Here is a 12,863-nt window from a genome sequence, read left to right on the forward strand (position 1 = left end):
TTCCTCTCTGTCTCTCTCTTCCCCTCCCGCATCCAAGACTCCATTGGAGCAAAGTTGGCCTGGGCGCTGAGGATGGCTCTGTGGCCTCTGCCTCAGGCGCTGGAATGGCTCTGGTTGCGGCAGAGTGACGCCCCAGATGGGCAGAGCATCGCCCCCTGGTGGGCATGCCAGGTGGATCCCGGTCGGGTGCATGCGGGAGTCTGTCTGACTGCCTCCCCATTTCCAACTTCAGAAAAATACAAAAAAAAAAAAAAAAAGATTATTTGTCCATATATATGTGGTTTTATTTCTGCACTCTCAATTCTGTTCCATTGTCCTGTATGTCTGATTTTTGGCCAATACCATACTGTTTTGATTATCATGGCTCTACAGTATAATTTGAAATCAGGTAGTGTGATACCTCCAGATTTGTATATTCCTTCATGTAATACGGCCATTTTAAACTGTTGATTCTCTCAATTGATGAACATGGAATATTTTTTTATTTCATTGTGTCTTTTTCAATTTTCTTTAATCATGCTTTGTAATTTTCAGTATATAGGTCTTACACATCTTGTGTTAAGTTTATTCTCATATATTGTTGTTGCAACTGTGAAAGGAATTATTTTGTTGAGTTCATTTTCTGAAGTTTCATCATTGGTGTACAGGAAAGCAATAGACTTATGAATATCAATTTTGTGTTCTGTGACTTGACTGTATTGGTTTATTGTTTTTAATAGTTTTTCAGTGGCATCATGGGGGTTTCCTATATATAGGATTATGTCATCCACAACAAGTGTACCTTTACTTCTTCTTTCCCAATATGGATGTCTTTAATTTCTTTCTTTTGCCTGGTTTCTCTGGCTAAAACTTCCAGAAGTATGTTGAATAAGAGTGGAGAGAATGACTAGTTTTGTCTTGGTTTTAGAGAAAGAACCTTCATTTTTTTTCCCACCATTTAGTATGATATTACCTGATAGTTTGTCATATATGGTTTTTATTATGTTGAGGTACTTTTCTTCTATAACCATTTTATTGAGTGTTTTAAACATAAAGGGATGTTGTATCTTATCAAACATCTTTTCTGCACCTATTGATAACATCATATGATTTTTGTGCTTTATTTTGTTGATGTAGTGTATTACATTGATCTATTTATGTATGTTGGTCTATCCTTATGCTCCTGCAATAAATCCCACTTGATTGTGATGTATTATTGTTTTAATGTGTTGTTTTATTTGATATACTAGTAATTTGTTTAGGGTTTTTGCATCTGTATTCATTAGAGAGATTGGTCTATGGTTTTCTTTTTGTTGTTATCCTTGCCAGGTTTTGGCATGTGGGTTATGTTGTACCCATAAAATGTGTTAGGGAGTATTGCTTCTTCTTTTATTTTTTGGAAGTCTTTGAGAAGGTTAGGTACCAAATCTTCTATGAATGTTTAGTAGAATTTGCTAGTGTAGCCATCTGGTCCTGGACTTATAATTTTGGAGAAGTTTTTAATACTTGTTTCTATTTCTTCTCTGTTTATAATTCTATTTTTGTTTTCCACTTCTTCATAACTCAGTCAAAGAAGTTTTATTGTCTAGAAATTTATCCATTTCTTCTAGATTGTTAAATTTTGTGGCATATAATCTTTCATGGTAGTCTATTATGATCTTTTGTACATCTATGATGTCTGCAGTAATTTCTCCCTTTTCAATTCAGATTCTGTTTATATGTCTTTTTTTTTTCTTAGTGAGTCTAGACAGGGGCTTATCATTTTTATAGATCTTTTTAGAGAACCAGCTCTTTGTTGTATTCATTTTTTCTGTAGTTTTTTTGTTCTCTATTTCATTCAGTTCTGCTCTAATTTTTACTATTTTTTTTCTGCTGACTTTGGGGTGCCTTTGTTTTTCTAGTTCTTTTAGATGTGATGTTAGGTTGCTTACTTGGGATCTTTCTTGGTTCTTGATAAATAAGCCTGTATTGATATAAACTTCCCATTTATTATAGCTTTTCTGTATACCAGAAAAATTTTTGCATGTATATTTCTTTATTTTGTTAAATTTTTAAATTTTACTTAGAAAAATATTTAAAACACTTCATGAATTTGTGTGTCATCCTTGTGCACGGGCCATGCTAATCTTCTCTGTGTCATTCCAATTTTAGTATATGTGCTGCCAAAGCAAGCATATATCCCAGAAATTTTGATATGCCATGTTGTCATTTTCATTTGTCTGTATATATTTTTTGATCTCTGCTTTTATTTCTTCTTGAGCCAGTCATTTTTTAGAAGTATGTTGACTAGATTTTTGTAGGTTTCTTTATTTCCTTTTTGCAGTTGAATTCTAATTTCAAAGCCTTATGATCAGATAATATGTTTAGTATAATTTTAGTCTTCTTGAATTTGTTAATGTTAGTTTTATAGCCAGACATATGATCTCTCCTGGAGAATGTACCATGCACACTGAAAAAGAACGTATAATCTGATGTTCTGTGATGAAATGTTCTGAAAATGTCTATTATGTCCATTTGGTCTATAATGACTTTAAGGGTGATATTTCTTTATTGATTTTCTGTTTGGGTGATCTATCCCAATGATGTATTGAGATTTCTAAGTATGATTGTGTTTTTATTTTTAGATCAATTAGTAGATGCTCTTTCTGATAGAGTCAGACAATTCTTGTAGAGCTCTCTCTCTCTCTCTTTTTTAGTTTTTGAGTCTCTCTCCTTTTTTCTCTGTAGCATCTCTAGTTGCCTGTCTTTAATGTCATTGATTCTTTTTCTATCTGGCCACTTCTATTAGCTAAATTTGCTACCTCAATTTTCAACTGATTAATTGAATTCTTCAGCTCTGTTTTTAAAGTTTTAATCTCCTTGGTGAGTTATTCATTTTGTTTTCTGAGCTCATTAAACTGCCTATTGGAGTTTTCTCAGATCTTGTTGAGTAGTTCCAGAACTTCAATTTCTAATTCTCTGTTGTTTAACTCCAAGGTTTTTATGTGATTAAGATATTTTCTGGAGAGTTTTCATTTTCTTTCTGAACATCACCTCTGTCTTGTGTAGTCGTAGTATTTGATTTCTTATTTCTTGATTCATTTGAGAGTAAATTGTTAAGAATTCTATTGCTAAGAACTCTAACAAAAAACAACTAAAAAAAGTGAAAGTGAAAAATATAAAAACTAAAAATAATGACAAAAAACCCAAAAAATACCAATGAAAAAATTAGAATAACAAATATAAGAATTAAGTAAAATATAATTTGAAGAAAGAAATAAAAGAGAGAGAAAGAGAAAAGAAAAAAATGCATTTTTGTTTTCAGAAGTTTCTGTTTTCTTCCAGTAGGTATTGCCACGTTACAAGTTTTAGCTCTGTGAAATTCCTGGGCTGACCTCTGCTGAGATGGTGCTGTCCCAATGATGTAGATGAGGCTTTTGTTGTGTTGGTGAGTGGGGCTTGTTGTGAGGGCTTTACAGCTTTGGCCTTATGGCTTTACAGCTCTATGGCTTTAGCAACGGTTATCTTGAGCCTCTGGGTGCTTCTTCCCATATCTCAACAGACCAGGGGATCAGACACAGAGCTCTTGTATTCTTCAGGGGAGACAGTGGCTCTGGAAAGTTAGCTGTGGGGTCAGTCACTGCCACTCTTTGTACCCTGTGAGGTGAGAGAGGTAGGATATGGGAGACTGGGGGACCACAGTTTGGTTTCTCTGTCTCTGTGCTGAGTGCAAGCTTCAGGCAGACCTTGGGAACACTGGCCATGACCCCCTCGTTCTGGCACTGCTTTGGTTTAGGGTCAGCCTTTCTGCCCCTCAATATCTCGTGTTCCTCCTGGAAGAAGGACATCCAGTCACTCTAGGTTTCCCTCTCTGTACCTCTCAGACCAAACCCAGACAGTCTAAGCTTCCCTCCTTTCTATAGCCCCAGCAGACAAAAACCAGACAGCCTGAGCTTCCTTCTTCTCCATAGCCCAGCACAGAGGGGGAAAAATATCTAGTCTTCCCTCATGTCTGGAGACTCAATGGATGAAATACAAGACAATCCAGACCTATCTCCCTTCCAGAGCTGATCATGAGTGTGTCCTATCTTCCATCCCCTTTCTCAACCTTTCCCACCTTAGTCCATCTTTCAGGCATGCCTGTGAGCCCTTCTGGGGTTGCTTCACTATGTTATAGTTGTTTAATTTGTTAACATTTCAAGAGGAGAGATCAGAGGTATCTCTCACACCATCATTACTCTGACATCATCATGTGTGACTATAACAGCATTTTAAAATCACTGGTCTCTGGACCAATCCACTAGAAATTTTGTACTGGTCCAGTCCACAAAAGATTTAACCACCATAATGTTATATGAAGATTATAGAGTCTATAATAATTGGGTCACAATGATTCAGTGAAAAACACGTAACGAAACTCCATCAAACATACAAATGGCAGAATAATTGGGATTCCAAAAGAAGAGAGAAAGAAGGGGTCAGAAAGTTTATTTTAAAAATAAATGAGAACTTTTTAAACTTAGGGTGTTGCATATCCAACTTTATGAAGCAAACAGATCACCCTCTTATGCTAATGCTAAAGACCTTCTCCAAGACATATAATAATGAACCAAAGACAAAAAGATCTCATGTCAGCTACATACAGTGATTTCTTTGGAAAAAATCTTCAAACTGTTTAAAACTCTTTTTGCTTCTATACTACTTGGGAGAAATTATAAAGAGATATTTATAAATTATCCCTATCTTTTTCTGGTTCATTCACCTTTTAAATAATTCTACCTCTTACTTGAAAAGTTTAAGATCTTTTATAAAGCTTTTATTTTACTTTTTAAAACAATTGTATTGGGAGTAAAATATAGTGTTTTTTGTTGTTGTTTTCAGAAAAAAAAAGTTTTTCGTTTCATAGAAACTGATTAATACCTGAATCAGTTTCAATTTTGTCATGTTCATATTCCCCTTGTTTGAAGTGTTTGAACTAGAGTAAGAATTGTGTTTACAATCAAGTTTGTATTGCCATTTGACTTTTTTGTTTTTGTTTATGAGAATTTTGGAAGTATACAACAATGCTTTTTAATCAACAAAATATGTCTGATTAAGCATTTCGATGCAGTTAATGAGCATGGGTATATATAAAGTTAATGTTTTATGGTTTTTTTAATCTTAATAATTTTACATTGAGCAACCTCTTGTTATTTAAATATGTCAGTCTAAAGAATTTTGAAAAATAATATTGTAATCCAAATTTCTTCTCCAGAATTACTAAGGTAAATCACAATAAAAAAAATCTGGAATTGTTACTCTAATTCCCTTCTTTCTAAAGAAATAAAGTGGAAATGCCTTTCCTTCTATGGAAAAATAAAAAGAGTTAGATAGTTTTCTATTGTAACACCTTCTTGTTGCCCTTATAATAAAACACAAATGTTTTATTTTGCTTTGCAAGAAACTACATGTGCAGACTTCTAGTTACCTCTTTGACATCATCTAAAACCACCCATCTCCTTATTATGATACTTCAGACACACTGGTTTTTAATCTGGTTCCTGAACTGCTAGGTCCTTTCAACCTCTGGGCTTTTGCTTAGGCTGATTCATTTTGCTAGAAATGTTCTTTCTTCAGAGCTCTGAGAGCTGACTCATTCTTGCCATTTATATGACAGCTGAAGTTTCTATTCCTCCAGAGAAGCCCCCTGGTCACTCTCTGTCCCAATGTATTGATTCATTGTCTCAGTTTCAGGACTGATTTCTTTTTTCTTTTTTTTTTTTAATTTTATTTATTTATTTTTAATTTATGCCTCTCCTGCCACATCCCTTCTGGACCCCATAATTGAACCATGAAAGAAGAAATTTTGATTGCCTTGTTCAATACTATATCATCTGGGTCTAGAACAACGCTTGGAACACCATCAGCACTCAGTAAATATTTGTTATGTAAATGAAAGAATGGAAGAATGGACGGTTCTTTCTCACATCATTTGTGACAGGCAGGAATCACCTTCACTCTTCTCACATCTTTTACCTCAAGCTCATCTAGGTTTCTCATTTCTGAAAACTTTTTACCTCTCTGTGTATCTGCACAACATTCCTGGAGTCATTTTACTCTTTAGCTATCAATCTCTACTCTCATTAAAAAGAGTCACATTCACATGTATGGCATTAATGATTAATAATAGGTTGAACCTTTGTCAATTTGTCAGTCTTCATTTTTTTTTTTTTTTACTTTTTTAGTGGTTTCTTTTGAATCTTAATCTTAATATAACCAACAATATCAATGCTTTCTTTTATGGTTAGTTCTTTTGTGTATAAGGAAACTCACTACAAATATTGATCAACTTATGACCTATGCAACTTATGACCATTCGACTTTATGACCACAATCGCTAGCCACGACTGCTCCATGTCTGGCAGCGCAAGCGTTGCCCAGTTGGGTGTATGACAGTGCGGACCAGCTTCCGGAAGCACTACCATCTCCACGTGCACCATTTCAACTGTTATCCCAGACTCGGTACAGCAATTTGTGTTTTGTGTCTTGGATATTTTTCATTAAACCCCTCCCTAGATGTCTACCAAGAGGAAATTGTCTTTGCAAATATTAAACCAGTTGTACTGGTAATGCAGTCTTTTACTTAAACCTGAGAAATGTAAAAATAAGAAACAAAATGGTGTAAAGATGATACAAATGGCATAAAATGAACAAAGAAAATTATGATATATAACAATACTGAAAGAAAATTATGATAAAATATGACTTAAAGATTTTTATAACATCATTTCACAGTACTGTACATAAAGCCTACTCAACTTATGACCAAATCGTGTTACGACTGGTCTGTCGGAACCAATCATGGTCTTAAGTCAAGCACTAGCTGTATAGAGATGCAATCAATGACTCCAGTAACAAAGGCATCTGGGGAGTGCTGCACTTTCTGTGAGTGCTCTCTGTGACTCTGCTAGGCTAACTGCTAAGAAAGCCAGAATGTTGCCATCCAAAAACAAACACCATACCAACAAACAACAAGGGTCGACAAGGATATGAAGAAAAAGGAACACTTGTGCCTTGTTGGTGGCAATGCAGATTTGTGCAGCCACTGTAGAAACAAGTCTGGAGTTACCTTAAAAATTTTTGAATGGAATTGCCTTATAACTCAGTGATTCCACTTTTGGGAATATATCCGAAGAAAACTGAAACACTAATTCAAAAGAATAAATGCACCTCTGTGTTCATTGCTGTGTAATTTGTAAAGGCCAAGATTTGGAAGCAGCCCAGTTTCCCATCAGTAAATTAGTAGATAAAAAAGTGTTGGTACATTTATTCAATGGACTACTACTCAGCCATAAAAAAAAAAAAGAAATCTTACCTTTTGCAGAAGAATGAATGGACCTGGAGAGTATTATGCTATATAAAATAAACTAATCAGAGCTGATATGTGAAATCTAATGAACAAAATAACAACAAACAAAATAGAAACAGATTCATAGATATGAAGAATAGACTGACAGCTTTCAGAAAGAATGAGGGTTGGGGAACTGGGTAAAAGGGATTAAGCAAAAAAAAAAAAACCCAAACAACAACTCATAGACAAAGACAGCAGTATGATGACTACAAGAGGGAAAGAGAGTAGGAAGAAGGTAGAAGAGGGTAAAGAAGGGACAAATGATGCTGGAAGGATACTTGACTTGGAGTGGTGAACACGTAGTATAGAGTATAATACTTGCCTGAAACGATCTTTTAACTTAGAAATGCATTTTTTTTCTGGTGGTCTACATGATACCTACCATATGGCTTTGTTATTAATGCCCTTTATGCTACTAACCCCTATAAAAAGGAACCAAGTTCTGGGAGAGGTTTTCCTAGCCTACCACCACTGGAAGCAACTGCTGTGCCCATGTACATAAGACTCCTATTAAAGCTCTTATAAATTTGAATAAGGTTACGTGTCAGTTCTTCGGAATTGATCCTGAATTTAGACTTTTGGGGATTTCTTCGAACAATATGCCATTACACAGAAAGTTTGAACTATTCCAAGTCATAACAATATTTTCTTATATTTACCTTTAAAGCTTTTGTTGTTTTATCTCTTATATTAAAATCTTTAATAATTTCAAATGTTTTTTGTGAGGAAGAAATTGATACTTTTTCCATGTGAATATCAAACTGACCCATAATTTCTCACTGTACTACAATGTTACATTTTTCATAAATCAGGTGAATCTGTTTTCTGGACTGTATTCTGTGCTATTGGTCAGTTATCTATGTTTGAACCAAGATCACAATGTCTTAATTACTATAGTTAGTTATATAATACAATTATATCAAATCATATATAAATCTATAATTAATTACATAGATCAAGATAAAATTATTTAATTATGGCTTTTCAACAGATTTTGTTATCTAGTACCATCTCTAGTTTTTTGCTTCTTCTTCAGGATTGTCTTGGCCATTCTTAAGCTTATGCATATCCACACAAATTTTAAATTTAACATCAATTTCTGTAAAAACAAAGCAAATCGAAAACTTTGCTAGTACTTGATTGAGATTTATATAGAGAAACCAACCTGCAGATTCATAATGCTAAACAGAACAGAAAAACAAAACCTCTCTTTATATTAATATAATACAAGTTTAGTGAAATATTTATATCTTGGTGATAAATTAATGCATTTTAAAATATTTTACATTAAGCAGGTATCTCAAAACATGATACTTTACACGACCCTTGACAGCCTCTGGTAGATTACTGTAGTGTTCTATATCAATACAAATTTTTTTCAAACATTGTGGACACAGGGAAATTTAATGATAGACTTCTATATCAAGATAAAAGATTTGCCACACATGCTCATCTCTTCTACCTCTAAAAGTGCCACAGAAATGATAATAAAATAGCTTAAAACATTATAAATACGCAACCAAAGGAGGAAAGGAGAGCACATTTTTAAAACCAGGATATGTGAACAAAATTATAAAAGATGAAAACTAAATATAGGAGCAAAGGATGAAGCAGTGTGGAAGAGGGGGGCTCAGAACAGAGATGGCTCCAGAAGAGAAAAATGCAATGAACCCTGAAGCAGAACTCTGAAAAGTCTTAAAATTCAGGTGCAAAAATTGTCTAGCTGATGTTCTAAAGCCAGGCCAATTGACCTTATACTATGTTCTTTAATTTTCTTAACCACTTGCAGATACATAAGCAGCTAGTTATTTATATTCCATCTTTAAATATAAGTCAAAGGAGTTTTCCACAAGGATATTAAATACATTGTCTGAGATCACCGAAGGTAAGTATTTGGATGTCAGTTTTTCCAGAGCAAAGACTTCTACATGTGGGCATTGGGGTTCTGGCGCATACTGGCCTGCTCTCTTCTTGTTTCCACAATACGAGAACTATCAGTTAATTAGCACTGCCAAGATTCCCACAGCAGCCAAGAGTCATGAATCACTGCCAACTATGTGAGGATGTCGGGAATGTGAATAAAAGGTCAAGTTAAAAACAAAAACAAAACTCGAACCATTTAACTTAGAAAAGAGAAATAATTGAAGAAACAAAAAAAAACCCTTTAAAAACAGACAAAATTTTAGTATCTGTAGAGAGATTTGAGAGGCTATTATTTATATAAAACAAGCATAGGAGGTTATAAAAAAAGAAAAACCAGTTATCTTGAAAGGCCTCTTAGAAATTAAATATATGATTCCCCAACAAAACAAAACTAGGAATTTATGAAAGGATTGAAAGATAAAACCTAGGAAACCTGGAAAGAAGAAGAAAAAAAGAAATAGAAAATCTGAAGGAAACATGGGAGAAATAGAGAATTAACTCAGGAGATTCGAAGAATGTAGTAAAAGAAATTTTTAAAATAATGATTGACAAAAAGAAATTATCATAGAAAAAAAATCATTTAAAAAAGCGTAAAAGACAATTTTCCACATGTTTAGGCTGATACTAATAAAGTACCACTGAATTCCAAGGACAGTCAATAAATTAAAAATCTATGCATATTCTCTTGGAAATTCAGAGCAACAGAGAAAGAGGGAAACAAAATTACCTACAAATGAATGAAAATCAGAGGGCATCGTATTTCTTAAGAATCTCCAGATTTATTGAAGCACTTCAAAGTTATGATAGTGATGGAGTTCAGAACACAAAAATAAAGAAAGAAAGAAATCAAAATACAGAAATAAGCCATATAAAGTTTCTACAGAGTCAGTGACAGGAATGTCTAAATACTTTACATCAGGCTAAAATATAGATAACACACTTATTTAAAATTCCTTTTTGTATATTTTCAGATGCTTCTAAGTTGGATTCCTATGTCTCCTGACAAACCTTAGTATAAAAAGACATTTAAATTTCCCTTTTTCACTAAATACTCATGATGTTAAGAGTGTAAAAATAAACAAACGATAGGGTAGGAAAACTACATAATTTTTTTCTTTATAGATGTGCATTAATTTTAAACAGAATAAACTAATTGTCCTACTCTTAGTTTTTTTCCTTCCCCTTTTCTATATTTTCTCTCCTTTAATTCCTTGCAAAAGTCATTCAGAATCCTTTTGTGATTCTTTTTAAAAAAATTTTTATTATTATTCATTGTTAGAAAGAGAAGAGAGAGAGAAAGAGGTGAGGAGGAGCAGGAAGTATCAACTCCCATATGTGCCTTGACCAGGCAAGCCCAGGGTTTCAAAACGGCGACCTCAGCTTTTTCATTTCAACGCTTTATCGGCTGTGCCACCACAAGTCAGGCCTTCCTTCTGTGATTCTTACCCACATTAATGAATCTTCTACAATGATCACTGTGCTTCTTAATCCCAGTTGACCTCAGCTATATTGTCTGTAGCAAGAGAGGCATGAACTAAATAAATCCAGTTGATCTTCCAGCATTATCATTCCTTCTCTGGATAGAATCTCTAAAAATATAAAACCTAGCCTCTGGGACATGAAATGTACCAACATTTGCATCACAGTGGTACCAGAAAAGGAAAAAGAAAGAAAGCAATGGACTGAGAACCTATTTGAAAAAAATAATGACAAAAATCTTCCCTGACCTGGTGAAGGAAATAGACAAATTCAGGAAGCATATAAAGTCCCAATCAAGATGAACCCAAAGAAGCCCACACCATAACCCATCATAATAAAAATGTCAAAGGTTAAAGAAAAAGAGAATCTTAAAAGCAGCAAGAGAAATCATTACCTACAAGAGAGCTCCTATAAAACTGTCAGGTGATTTTGCAATGGAAACTATTCAGGTTAGAAGGGATTGGCACAAATTATTCAAAGTGATGAAAAGCAAGGACCTATACAACTCAAATTACTCTCCAGCAAAGCTATCATTTAGAATAGAAGGACAGATAAAGAGCTTTCCAGACAAGAAATGGTTAAAAGAGTTTACCACCACCAAACCAGTATTATAAAAAATGTTAAAGGGATTACTTTAGAGAAGAAAATAAAAAAATACAAATAATAAAATGGCAATAGCTATATATCAATGAGGTGCTACATATTTCTATCACTCTTTGGACTTATCCAAGTTCTAACACTTACTAGTATAGCTAAAAAGACTATTAAAAAGTGTTTGTGTGTGCTTACGTACACTTATATCATATCTCATAAACTATCTTTTTCTTGGTATCTATTCTAGGGTTGCCAGAGAACATACAGCACTCTCAGTTAAATTTGAACCTCAGGTCAATAGCAGAAGAAAAGTTTTTAATATGTTCCAAAGTCTACATAAACATACTCATACTAAAAATGTCTCAATCTGACATTCAAATTTAACCGAGTGGCCTGCATTGCTATTTGCCAAATCTGGAAGCCCTACCCTTTTCCTACACAGACAACAAGATCCTTAAGGGAAGGGCCTCTATCTTATTTATTTCTGGGTCTATTGTTCAAGCACAGTATCTTCACATAGTAGCTAGTCAATTTTTGCTGAAATGATTAATGAAAATACAAACCAAACAAATATAAGACAGATAATGTTGTTAATGTAGCAGTTTATAAAGGGTAAAAACAAGTCATTCAACTAAACTAGAGCCAGTCTCTGGTTAGAGCAGACTTGGTTTAGGATGACCACACACAAAGTTTTTTGAGTATTTTAACATGTGTGAATGAAATTACTTTGATGTCTAGTTAAACTTTTTATGTGTCTCTAAACTTTTGATGAAGTGAAGATTAAAAGTGGCTCCAACAAACTTAGTATACCATTTTTAAAAAAATGAAAATACAAACTGCTGTAACTAAGATGGTCATGGAAATTCAGTTGAACTGAGACAAATTGTTGCTCCCTTCAGTAATATTTTCCATTGACATGGGGGATTACGGTAGTCAAAGACATAATTGGGTTATTATACGAATAATCAAAACATTTTTCTACGGGAAATTTAAAATAAAAAAATCATCTCTGAGATAGGATAGACAGCTATTGGGGCGAGAAAAGGGGATTTATCTCACTCACTGATGAAGAGTCAGTAGTCTTAAGAGCTGCTAAAACAGGCCCTGGCCGGTTGGCTCAGTGGTAGAGCATCGGCCTGGCGTGCAGGAGTCCCAGGTTCGATTCCTGGCTCCAGGGCACACAGGAGAAGCACCCATCTGCTTCTCCACCTCTCCCCCTCTCCTTCCTCTCTGTCTCTCTCTTCCCCTCCTGCAGCCAAGGCTCCACTGGAGCAAAGTTTGCCGGGGCGCTGAGGATGGCTCTGTGGCCTCTGCCTCAGGTGCTAGAATGGCTCTGGTTGCAGCAGAGCAACACTCCAAGATGGGCGGAGCATCACCCCCTGGTGGGCTTGCTGGGTGGATCCCGGTTGGCGCATGCAGGAGTCTGTCTGACTGCCTCCCATTTCCAGCTTCGGAAAAATACAAAAAAAAAAAAAGGTGGGGGGGGGAAGCTGCTAAAGCAAAATCACCAGATGTTCAA

General features: G+C 34.7%; 1 non-coding gene across 1 annotated transcript; it reads right to left on the reverse strand.

Moving 5' to 3' along the window:
• Positions 1-2,047: 2,047 nt before the first annotated feature.
• Positions 2,048-2,150, reverse strand: LOC136312345 (U6 spliceosomal RNA). Its single transcript, XR_010726943.1, has one exon. It is a non-coding gene; the product is annotated as a U6 spliceosomal RNA (small nuclear RNA).
• Between the last annotated feature and the right edge of the window lie 10,713 nt (positions 2,151-12,863).

The sequence above is a fragment of the Saccopteryx bilineata genome, chromosome 8 (assembly GCF_036850765.1).
Source record: "Saccopteryx bilineata isolate mSacBil1 chromosome 8, mSacBil1_pri_phased_curated, whole genome shotgun sequence".
NCBI lineage: Eukaryota > Metazoa > Chordata > Mammalia > Chiroptera > Emballonuridae > Saccopteryx > Saccopteryx bilineata.